General features: G+C 44.8%; 1 long non-coding RNA gene across 12 annotated transcripts in view; it reads left to right on the plus strand.

Annotated features, from left to right (window-relative positions):
* Window positions 1–212: 212 nt before the first annotated feature.
* LOC138739804 (uncharacterized) overlaps window positions 213–12936 on the plus strand; it is a 79460-nt gene continuing 66736 nt past the window's right edge. For 7 of the 12 annotated variants that reach the window (XR_011342436.1, XR_011342434.1, XR_011342439.1 and 4 more), the window contains exons 1-2: window positions 213–470; window positions 581–657. This is a non-coding gene — a long non-coding RNA (uncharacterized lncRNA). Of the gene's footprint in view, window positions 471–580; window positions 658–2368; window positions 3371–11426; window positions 11480–12936 lie in introns of those variants that run through there. The other 5 variants (XR_011342437.1, XR_011342435.1, XR_011342440.1 and 2 more) reach the window with 2 other exon arrangements.

The raw sequence follows: 12936 nt of genomic DNA on the forward strand, positions 1-12936 counted from the left end.
GAACAGGTAATATTATACTGTGGTTGGTGGGCTGTGCAGTAAAGAAAAGAAAATCCACACAGAAGCTGTGAGTGAGTTGAACCAACCAACTAACTTTACTGGAATTCTCCGAGAGCTGATCGCACAACTCCCATGATCCTTTGCCCATCCCCAGACTATTGTGATGTCAGCCCTATCTATGTGAGCTTGCATCTCTGTGATCCAGTTCACTTGAGGATCAGTGCAGCCCACTACAATAAAAATAAAATTGCCTTCTGCCTGCCTTAAGGCATAGAGTCACCTTTAGTGTTGCCCAGTGCCCCTTACAGTAAAAGAGCAAAAAAGAAGCAAAAAAGAGACCCTTCAGAGGTGCTGAGTGTCGGTGGATTCATCTGTTACCATGTGGCATTCCTAACTAAATTAAAATGAAATTAAATGAGTTACACAACAGGTCTGTGCTTGAGATTACGGATGAGTTTCTTTACATTACTGTGAGTAGATGATCTGCTTTAATATTTATTGGATGCAGTTACCTGCACTAAACAGACAAATAAAGCAAGAAACAGCCATATCTCTCAACACCTTTTTTGTTTGATCTCAGATTACGAGGGAAGTAGCAGCAACAACCTTGGAGAACAGAAACCCTTTGAAGCCTTGCTTCCGTAACAGTGAATAATGGTAACCTGCATGTTATTATTAACCTGGGTGAGGGGCAACATTCAGTCTCAAAGCTGAGAGCTAGCACTGCTTAGGATCCTTTTCTGCAGCTTAGTGCATCCAATAGACCTTCAAAACCCCTCAACCATCAGACGCTTAAACAACAGTCTCAGGGAAACTCTCATTTAAGATCTCGTACTTATCTCATTATTTATTACAGAATATTTATTTTTCTGTATTTTCGCAGTCAATCTGCTTACATTTCTTTCTTTGTTTACATTTCTTCCATTTGTACATATTCTTTCTTCTTGAGTACCATTTATAGTTACCATTAATTAGAAATTCTACATGGGCCACAGGAAAGAAGAATATCAGGATTGTATGTAATGCTATGTATGTACTCTGACAATATACTTGATCCAGGTTCAATCCAGGTTGCGGGCCCTGGCCAACGTAGACAAACCAGTTGTGTTGTACATGCTGGTACAGGCTGGGGGGCTAGTTGTGGCATGCAACTGGGGTATCTTACCCATTGTGGATTGTAACCAGATTTGTACCTTTTAGTTACTCAGTGAGAGATGGGTGGCAGGAACTATTTATACAACCCTCGTTTCACAATTGGAAGGCGTGATTATCAATAATCTATTGAGAGGTGCAATTATCAGTGATTAACCCCTGCCCTCACTTCCCTGTAATGTACTTGGCTCCCTTGCCTCTCACTCACACACTCGACCCATTGGTCAGCCCCTATCCTCTCCCCCCACTCGTCACTTCCTTCTTTATTTCATTCTCCGACACCATCTCTACCCTTCCTCTCCCACCTGGCTCCACCTGCCCATCAACTCCTCCCTACTAAGATCCAACTACCACTCTCCAGCTCCTGTCACACCCCTCTCCACTTTATACTGGTTCTCTCCCCTTTGCACTCTAAAGTCTGATTGACCTAAAGTGTCGACCATCTCCTTCCCTCATGGACGCTGCCCAACCCAATAAGTTCCTCTACATCTTTTCATTGGGTAAGAAACAAGAGCACTAAGGAACATGCAAGCTCCACCTAGACAGTGTCTGAGATCAGGATTGAACACAGTATGGTGATTCCAAGATTTATGAGGGTGTTACCAGGTCTTGGTGGGGGGGGAGGGTTGAGCTACAGGGAGAAGTTGTGCAGGCTGGGGCTTTATTCCTTGGAGCACAGAAGGATGAGGGGTGATTTCATGGAGGTGTAGAAAATTGTGACAAGAATAGATTGGGTAAATGTGGGGTTTTTTTTGCCCTTAGTAGGGGAATTGGTAACCAGAGGACACAAGTTTAAGTCAAGGGGGAGAGATTCAACAGAAACTTGAGGGGTAACTTTTTCACACAGTGGGTGAAAAGGTATGGAGAAAGGTGCCAGATGAAGTTACTATTGCAATGTTTAAGAAACATTTGGATAGATATATGGATAGCATGGGTTTAGAGGAATGTGGGCCAAATGTGGACAGGTGGGACTCATGTGGGTGGGATAGTTGAGCCGAAGGACCTGTTTCCTCACTATATGACTCCAAACATATTCCTGAGAAAACATACGGCACTGCTGGTGCTTCAGAGGTCAGTAGCATTGTCACTGGTGCAGGCCCGGGAGAACGGAGACACAGTGCTGTTACTGCCACATGGTCCTACTGCTGGCAGATCCATAAAGGCTCTGAAAGATCTGTTATGGGAACCAACCGTGTTTTATTTTAAAATTCTGCAGCCACAGGATCTGTGCCCAAGATGGTGACGCCTGTGCTTAGCAGTGGTTGCAGATTCTGGGAGAGCAGTGGACTGGCGCAGGGCACCAGACGTGGGGAGGATGCCCACCATTGAGAAGGAGAAGCACAGGGGATGACGCTGCAGGGAAGGTGAGCATGGCAGCACACCAGCGAGGGTCTCACCAGCTGAAGGACCCCTACAGGTTGCTGGCTGCTGAAGACTGGTTCATAGGAACCATTAATCAGAGCAGAGATTTGAGAGGGCACTGAGGGCAAGAAAGGTTCCCAAAGGGCTTCAGATACCGGAGGTTTCCTGATCGTGTTGGAGGTTTGGATCTGGAGCTCGAATTGAGGATGCAGCTGAAGGCAAATCCGTGGACACTCAATGTCTCTGAAGGGACTCTCATTCGCTTCTCTTTCTCTCAGACATCGCTGGGCGACGTTAATGCCGAATCTTTGTCTGCCTTGCAGCAGGCAGAAGGAAATTTCATGTAATATTACATATTCTGCACTATTACATAACAATAAGGAAACCTTGAATCTTGAATATTATCTATTCTCTTCCAAACCATCACAGCTCAGATAAGTATCTTCCCTCCATTTTAGCCGGAAGATTCCATTATTTCTGTTGAGCTCACCTTATTAGGTTTATCTAATGTTATTAGTCAAAACTAAGAATGCAGCAGTGAGGACTGAAGCAGAAAGTGGTAGCAGATGATGAGCAGATAGATACCAGGTGATGTTCTGCTCCTTTCAGACACATAATAACAATAATAAAAAGCCTCTTCACTGTGTTCTTTGCTTTTGAAAGCTTTTCATGTAGAAGTCTTTAAAACAAGGATCAAAGATCAAAGTGTGTGGATTTGTTGCTACCAAGTCCACACGAGATGGTCATCTCCTCTCGTACTGTTTATGTCAAGCCTTTCAGCGGGAGCTTGGGTTTAAAGCCACTTCACTAAGACTGATGGTAGGTCAGATCCAGTCTCAGCTTGTTGTCATCTGAGTGTACCAGTTCAACCCACAGAAGCAGCGTTCGCCAGTCCTTGGTGCGCAATACACAGACACTCAACTAGACATAACATGCATGTAGACAAACATATGCAGGGCATAGATTCATCCATGCAAATAAATAAATATCTTCTCATAAATATTGGAGACTCGCATGGTCAGTGTGAGCAGTTCCTTCGGTCGTCCAGCATCCTCACTGTCTGTGGGAAGGTCCTCCCCTTTCCCCTTCCTCCTTCCTCTCCTCTCCTCCTCCTCCTTCCCCCCCACCCCCGCCGCCCGCATTTTGAATCTACCTGCTTTTACTATGTTCCCCAATACTTTTGTGCCACTGCATTGGTCTTAAACTCTGCAAATCCCCAATCAGACCCTATACCCTTATCCCTCTGCTCCTTGCCCTTGCGCAAATGCTGCCTGAAAGGAGGAATAATCACAGCATAATCAAACATACCGGGAACTTCTGAAGGTGAAAGTGGGAGATGATTTTTAGAAGATGCTGCTTTGACTTCAGGTATATGGATATCTCATTGCATGTATCTCTGGAGAGGTACATCTCCGACATTATCTCCAGAGTATATCTTGTCTAGCTACATTTCTCTGTTTACCCTTGCAAGTCTATCAATGCAGATTATTCTGAATAAACATTTTTTTAAAAATTCAAGCTGAGGAAATATATGACCCAAAGAATATGTGAATCAAACAAATGTAACACCTACACATTACACAGGGGTGGAGTGCTGCTGGAACTCTCCGGAGCTCCACTCCTGCACCGCATGGAGTCACTCCAGGCACCTCCTTGGTGCCGGTCTTGGTGAGCACCGGCACCTACAAAATTCAGTACCGCACCCCTTCTTCGTTGCAGAACTTATACCCAAATTAAAAGGAGGGAATTTGCGCAGGTACAGCGGATAGGAAAGGTTTGGAGCGATATGGGCCAAATGCAGGAATTGATGACCAGGGGGAACTGGAAGTCCAGGTCCATAACTCATTGAACGTAGATAGGGTTGTGAAGAAGGCTTGGCTTCATTGGGCAGGGCAGTATAAAGAAAGGAAATTATGTTGCAGCGATGTAAAACTTGGGTTAGGCCGCACTTCGAATACAGTGTGCTTTTTTTGATTGCCCCATTATAGGAAGGATATGGAGGATTTGGAAACGGTGCAGAAGAGATTTCCCAGGATGCTGTCTGGATTATAGGGGGTGAGCTGAAAGGGGAGGTTGGACAAACTTATGTTAGTTTCTTAAGAGGCTGAGGGGAGACCTGATTAATGTTTTTGATTCATTAGCGGCACTGATAGGATTACTTTTATCTAGGGAATATTTATCCCTAGTGAGGGGATGTTTAAAGTAGATGTAAGGGACAAGTTTTTTTTTAAACAGAGAGTGGTAGCAAAGTTTCCTCTAATTTTTAGCTGTCAGTGTGTGCAAAAATCTGAAGTTGTGCAATTTTGTTTTTCCCTGTGACAAGTGCATGCACACCAAATGCTTGTGCAAATATAAACTTGAAATTGCTTCAAGATCATTTTGCCACAGCCGATCCCTCATGGCCAATAAAACTGCGTCGCGGACGAAGATTTATGGAGGGGTAATGTCCACGTCAGCTGCAGGCTTGTTGGTGACTGACAAGTCCGATGCGGGACAGGCAGACACGGTTGCAGCGGTTGCAGGGGAAAATTGGTGGGTTAGGTTGGGTGTTGGGTTTTTCCTCCTTTGTCTTTTGTCAGTGAAGTGGGCTCTGCGGTCTTCTTCAAAGGAGGTTGCTGCCCGCCGAACTGTGAGGCGCCAAGATGCACGGTTTGAGGCGATATCAGCCCACTGGCGGTGGTCAATATGGCAGGCACCAAGAGATTTCTTTAGGCAGTCCTTGTACCTTTTCTTTGGTGCACCTCTGTCACGGTGGCCAGTGGAGAGCTCGCCATAGAACACGATCTTGGGAAGGCGATGGTCCTCCATTCTGGAGATGTGACCCACCCAGCGCAGCTGGATCTTCAGCAGCGTGGACTCGATGCTGTCGGCCTCTGCCATCTCGAGTACTTCGACGTTAGGGATGAAAGCGCTCCAATGAATGTTGAGGATGGAGCGGAGACAACGCTGGTGGAAGCGTTCTAGGAGCCGTAGGTGATGCCGGTAGAGGACCCATGATTCGGAGCCGAACAGGAGTGTGGGTATGACAACGGCTCTGTATACGCTTATCTTTGTGAAGTTTTTCAGTTGGTTGTTTTTCCAGACTCTTTTGTGTAGTCTTCCAAAGGCGCTATTTGCCTTGGCGAGTCTGTTGTCTATCTCGTTGTCGATCCTTGCATTAATATAACACAAGTATGATTGTATTCTATTAAGTCATGTATTTAGTTCAGATTTTATTCTATATTTTGAACTAGGTTACCGAACTTTTGTGCCCACATTATGCCTTTGTGCTCTGGCTGCAGAACAAGTGTGTGCGCATACACGCACACAGCTAAACGGGAATAATGGTGGTGTGTGGTTTGAATGGTCTACCAATGAGAGAAGTGGAAGTAGATGCAGCAGTAACATTAAAGAGATTTTGAGATGAACATATCAACAGAGAACAAGGCAGCACAGTATAGACCCTTCAGCCCATAATGTTTTGCCAATCTATATAAATCTTCTCCTTGATTAATCAAGCTCTTCCCTCCCTTGAAGCCTATAATATGCAGGCAATGGAAGAATATGGATTACGTGCAGGCAGCAATTTTACTTCAAGTTGGACATCACGTGCAAAACAGACAGGTGGGCCTGTGTTGTGCTGTAGATGTTCCAAAGTAGATGACCTCACACTTCCCCACATTGCACCACACCTTCTTGTTTAATTCATCTATGTCCCTCTGCCGACGCCTCACAACTTCCTTCCCTTCTCGATTTGTTTTACCAGGAAGCATGTCTGCAGCACACTTTGTGCCATGAACATTTATTATAACTAGTTGAGGTCCCAGTGTTCATCCCAGAGGCTTCCTACTAGTGGTAGCTCGCCAACCTGAGAACGATTCATTTGTCTCAATGCCCCGTTTTCAGTTGGCTTAACAACCTGCTGCAAATAGTAATATGACACCCAAGGCCCTGAAATCTTACCTCAGGAAGTCACTAATTATATGAAAGATCATCAAATGACTTTTGGAAATCTAAATCTGCTACTTCTGATGTTTCTCCTTTAGAACAGCACTGAAGTCCCATTTTCCCGCTTTTAGCTCATGTCCGTCTGAACCTTTCCAATCCATTCCCAATCTAAAATTCCTTTAAACTTTGTAATTGTGCTCATGTCTCCCATTCCATGTGACAACTTGCTCCATATACTCCCCATCCTCCATCCCTCAGATCCCTTCCAGTTTTAGATTTTCCATGGAGAGGAAAATTTAAAAAAAACTCTGACCTTTCATTTAATCCAGGCCCCTCATGATTTTATAAACCTCCACAAGGTCACCTATCAGCCTCCTAAACTTCAGGGAGAAATATCCCAACCGAACCAATTTGGAGCGTAGAAGGTTGAGGGGGGATTTGATCGAGGTATATAAAATTATGAGGGGGATAGATAGAGTGGATGTGAATAGGCTCTTCCCCTTGAGGGTAGGGGAGATTGGAATGAGGGGTTATAAGTTAAGGTTTTAGAACTAACATGAGAGGGAGCTTCTTCACTCAGAAAGTTGTGGCTGAGTGGAATGACCTTCCGGAAGTGGTGGTTGCAGCAGGGTCAATTTTGTCATTTAAGAGAAGGTTGGATAAGTACATGGATGTGAAGGGATTAGAGGGTGGAGGTGGGGTGGGGGGGGGGGGGGGGGCGGGGTGTGGCAATGGAAACTGGAGGTCAATGTTAATGCTATCTAGTTGGGGATGGGGGTGTTGTGCCCAGATGGAAGATGATAGAAGTTGCTCTTCCATTTTGTGGGTGGTCTCAGTCTGGCAGACATGGATAGACATGTCAGCAAGGGAATAAGACGGGGAATTGAAATGGGTAGCCACTGAAAGATCCGCGCTATTGCAGCGGACTGAGCCGAGGTGCTCAATGAAGAAATCTCCCAGTTCGCGTCCATTCCCTCTGAGGTAGAGGAGACCATATCGGCAAGAACCAGATGCAAGAGATGAGCCTTGCAGATTCACAAGTTATGGACTTGGCTGGGGGCTTCATATGGTCCTGATCTGCCACCTGCTGGCCAATGCACATTGTGCAAGCAATGGCATTAATTTGCAAGTTTGGTGTTATGACACCCAGCTACTTTAGAACAGAAAGCATCATCTCAGGGTTGTGACTGAGGGATCAGTGCAACGAAAATGAGTGTGCAACTTTCCTGGACCATTTCAGCAGATATATCAAGCGGAAGGCATCGAGACTGGATGGATATTCTGAAGAAATTGAGAAGGGGTAGAGATGAGGGCAGAAGGCTCAGAAGGGTAGCTCTGTATTCTATCTCTTCAGTCTCCAACTAGAATATCAACCTCCAAATTGCACTCTTCCCCTTGATTTCTCTTTCAGTCATTCCTCTGTCTCCTTAGCCCTCTGCCCTCTCCTACCTTTACCTCTTACCTATTAGCCTGTGCTCCTCCACCTTCCCCTCCCACCCCCCCATAGCCCCACTATTTTATTCGGATGTCCCCCTTAATTTTTGACACCCCTCACAAAGGGTTCAGGACCTATGCATCGACTACCTTCTATTTCCTATTGATGCTATGTGGCCGGCTGAGTTTCTTCCTCGCTGTTGTGTACTGCTGAAGTCATTCATCATCTGCTTGCTTTACTTTGGATCTTGCTGTCCACAAATTGGCTGCAGTAGCTGGAACTGTGACTTTGCTTTATTTATCACTGACTCTAAAGCACATTGTGCAGTGTCTTCATTCATAAGCTTCTACAGGTGTACTCTGGCAGGTTGCATCACTGTCTGGTACAGAGGCGCAAACTCTCAGGACAAGAATAAACTCCAGAGGGTTAACTCAGTCTGTCACATCTCAGGCACCAGACTTCACTCTATACAGGGCATCGACAGGAGGCAGTGTCTTAAAAAACAGCCTCTATCCTCAGAGATCCCCACCATTCTGCTACCATTGGGAAAAAGGTACAGGAGCCTAAAGACAAGCACTCAGCAGCTCAAGGACAGCTTTTTCCCCACTGCCATCAGATTCCTGAATAATCAATGAACCAAAGACACTACCTTACTTTTCGTGCACAATTAACATTATTATTATTTAATTTTATTTTTATAGTAATGTCATAAGATGGTTATAATATGTATGTTTGCTCTATGACGCTGCCACAAAACACCAAATTTCATGACCTGTTCATGTCAATAAATCCTGACTCTGATTCTGATATCAGAATCACTAACACAGCATTATCTTTCCTCCTAATATATTGGGGAAACTAATTTGAAATAGCTTTACGATGTTCGGCTCAAAGGAGTGACTGCCACACCTTGGGGTTGCCAAGGCATCAGGCTCTGTTACTTCCTCAGAGCCCTGGTTAAGTCTCTAATTGACTGGATTCAGTTCAAGCCCCCATGGGCTCTGGCCAAGACCTAAGATGAGTCTCGGCTGTCGATGGAGTGAAAACGGAAGTCAGAAAAGCAGCCAGGACCATCCACTGATGAAAGACAAATGGCTCACTGGGCGAATCTGCTTTGAACCCAGCGGTGTGCCCCTAGCTGAAGAGAGATAACTTGGCAGGGGCCAAAAGCACTGAGCCGTGATCCCAACAGTCCTTCATAAGTGGAAAATATTCCCTTTCATGACTTTTACTGCCTTATATTTGCTCATTGAAGATCTCTCCAGCTTTTCACATCGTCTACCTCTCTCTGCACAATGCTTCAATCCAAACAGTGATTCAGTTCAGCATTTAATGACTGAGAGCAAAGAGTGACATGGCACCATAAAGACGAGAGGGATAGGTTCTGGGGGAAGGTTCGCAAGGAATGATGATGGTAGTTGCCAGCTGATTATTGAGTCGCACTTTGAAACGATACCGCAGTGGCAGATTATGGAGGTACAACATCGTGGCCTGAAGGGAATGTCCTGTTCTATGTAAAACAATGGTGAAGGAATTCAACAGAGAGGGAGGAATTTAGGCACCGTGCATAGGACAGCACAGGAATAGGCCTTCGGCCCACAATATCTGTGCTAACCATGATGCTCAAGTTAAACTAAATCTCTGCTGCCTGCACATGATCCTTATCCCTCCATGTTATGGCAGCAAAGGAAAGAAGGGTTAGATTGACGGTGGAGTATTATATAGGTCAGCACTGCATTGTGGGAAGAAGGACCTGTAGTGTTCTATGTGTCTATCTAGAAGACTCTCAAGTGCTACTGTTGTATCTACTTCCACTTCTATCCCTGGTGGCACCGAGCTCTCCATGTAAAAACTTTCCCCACGCATCCCCTTAAATTCCACCCAGCCCCTCCGAGCACGTCCTCTAGTTTGTGACATTTTTTACCTGGGGTAAAAATAACAATAATAGAATAATGGAATATCAGAAATAGGGACGGTCATAGCCACACAAGATTATGAGAGGCATAGATAGGGGAGACAGTCAGCACCCCTTTCCCAGGGCAGGATCAGCGAACTCCAGAGGGCATGTGTACAAAGTGAAGTTTAGGGGAAAGATCAGCAATAAGGTTTTTTTACACAGAGTTATGGGGGCCTGGAATGCCTTGTCGGGGATGGTGGTGGACGCTGAAACACTGGGGGCATTTAAGAAACTCTTAGACAGACACATGGATAAAAGCTCACACTTGACTGCAGGGAGAACTAATGCTTTTATTAACTTACAACACAGGTCGAGTTCATGAACAGGCTTCAGAGGGATTCAGGGTTTAGGCAGGAAACCAGGGTTATATATGGGAGAGGGTCCAGGAGGCAGGACCAGTCATGAGTACAGGACACCTCCAGTGAATCCCAGGTCACTACAATGGATAAAAGAAAAATAAAGGGTTACGGGCAGGGAGGGTTTAGTACTTTTTAAAGGAAGGAATATATGGGTCAACACAACATGGAGGGCTGAAGGAACTTGAAGCGTTCTGTAGTGACTCAGCCCTGCTCCATTGCTAAGAATAGTCCAGAAATTGAAGCGAGTGACCTGGATCTCAGTTTAATTCCCGCCGTAGCAGCTGGAAGATTTCATTAGAGTTAAAAACAAATATAAAAGTAAGGGAAAGGATAGGTCACTTCATGTCTGCCCCTCCATTTAATGATATCCGCTTGTTTGCCTTTTTCTGTTACCCTGAGTAACCTTTCACTCTCTTGGTTGTCTGACTCAAAAATGGTCAAAGGGTCTGCTTCTACGGCTGTTTAGGAGTGAGATGAGGAGCAATTTTCTTCTGTCGGAGGGGGAATGAGTGTTTCTAATTGTCTCTCTGCCATCCAGGATATCTTTGGAATTCTGAAAGAATATGACACTCATAATGGGGATCAATAGATTTATCAAATCAAAGAGTCACACAGCGGGGAAACAGACCCATCGGCTTAACTTGCCCATGCCGAGCAAAATGTCTCAACCCACACTAGTCCCACCCACCAGCATTTGGCCCATATCCCTCGAAACCCAACCAATCCACATATCCCTCTAGCTTTTTTTCTTAAAACATTGCAGATCTTTCTTTCTTTGGCTTGGCTTCGTGGATGAAGATTTTTGGAGGGGGTAAAAGTCCACGTCAGCTGCAGGCTCGTTTGTGGCTGACGAGTCCGATGCGGGACAGGCAGACACGGTTGCAGCGGTTGCAGGGGAAAATTGGTTGGTTGGGGTTGGGTGTTGGGTTTTTCCTCCTTTGCCTTCTGCCTTAACCACCCCCTCCGGCATGGTAATAAGCCCTTGGACCATGAACCCACCAAACAAAGCCCACTGTCACCTGCATGGTCACGGATTTCATTGCACCAGGAGATCTTCCCACCACAGCGTCCATATGAAGAGATCTGATTCATCACTTCCAAAAACCTTCCTCTCCCACTGATGGTGTTCGGCCTGCTGAGTTCCTTCAGCAGATCATCAGATTCAGATTTCAGATTTATTATCTGAGTACATACATGACATCACATACAATCCTGAGATTCTTTTTTTTTTCAGAGTAAACTCTGGAAGTCTATTGGCTCACTGAATCCATGCTGACCTTCAACCATGTGAGTTACACAAATAATTTTGATTCCCTCCACATTCCCCTGAAGTCCCTCAAAATTCTACCACTTGTCTACAAATGACAGCTGCCAATTAGAATCAAAATTTATTATCATGAACATGTTACAAAATATTTTGTGGCAGCATTAGAGTGCAAATATTGCTATTAAAGGCATTTTGGGAGGACTAAATGGAAGGCTGAGTGCAGGGTTAATGGTTGGATAATTAACAATGGGGAGAAACAGAGGGACCTTGGGGTCCAAATCCATGCATATCTCAAGATTGCCGGGCAGGTAGATAAGATAGTTAAGAAGGCCAGTGGGATGTTTGGCTTCATTAAAAGGGGGATTGAGTTTAAAAGTCAAGAGGTCACGTTGCAACTCTACAAATCTCTGATGAGACCACATAGTGTGTTCAGTTCTAGTAGCCTCATAAAAGGAATGATATGGAAGCTATGGATAAGGTTCAGAAGTGTTTTACCAGGATGTTATTTGGATTGGAAAAATATGTCTTATGAGGCAAGGTTAGCAGAGCTGCGACTTTTCTCTTTGGAGTGAAGAAGGATGAGGAGACTTAATAGATGTTTATATCCTCTGGGACTTTGCCTAAAACATTTTAGGAAGCATCTAATTAATTAATTTGTAAAAGAGATAAAGACCTAACTGACTGTGCCTCCCACAGGACAATATCATTATTAAATGTAGATTATAAAATCATTTCTAAAATTTTAGTCAACAGACTTGAGAATATTCTACCCAAAGTTATATCTAAGGATCTAACTGGGTTCATTAAGCATAGGTATTCTCATTTTAATATTCAAAGATTATTTAATATTATATACTCTTCTCCAGCTGAAAAATCTGGATGTGTTGTATCCCTTACTGCTGAAAAAGCATTTGATAGAGAGGAATGGCACTTCTTATTTGAGATCTTAAAACGATTTAATTTTGGTCCAGGATTTATTTATTGGATTAAAATGATTTATCATGCTCCAGTGGCCGTGATTATTACTAAGAATCAAATCACTTTATCTTAGGCTGTATGGGGTCACTCGGCAGGGCTGCCCTTTTAGTCCTTTGCTATTTAATTTGGCTCTGGAGCCTTTAGCTATTGCCCTTCGAGACTCCAACGACATTCAAGGTATCAACACGGGTGATACGATACATCTTCTTTCTTTCTTTGGCTTGGCTTCGCGGACGAAGATTTATGGAGGGGGTAAAAAAGTCCACGTCAGCTGCAGGCTCGTTTGTGGCTGACCAGTCCGATGCGGGACAGGCAGACACGATTGCAGCGGTTGCAAGGGAAAATTGGTTGGTTGGGGTTGGGTGTTGGGTTTTTCCTCCTTTGCCTTTTGTCAGTGAGGTGGGCTCTGCGGTCTTCTTCAAAGGAGGCTGCTGCCCGCCAAACTGTGAGGCGCCAAGATGCACGGTTTGAGGCGTTATCAGCCCACTGGCGGTGGTCA

This window comes from Narcine bancroftii, chromosome 7, assembly GCF_036971445.1.
Source record: "Narcine bancroftii isolate sNarBan1 chromosome 7, sNarBan1.hap1, whole genome shotgun sequence".
NCBI lineage: Eukaryota > Metazoa > Chordata > Chondrichthyes > Torpediniformes > Narcinidae > Narcine > Narcine bancroftii.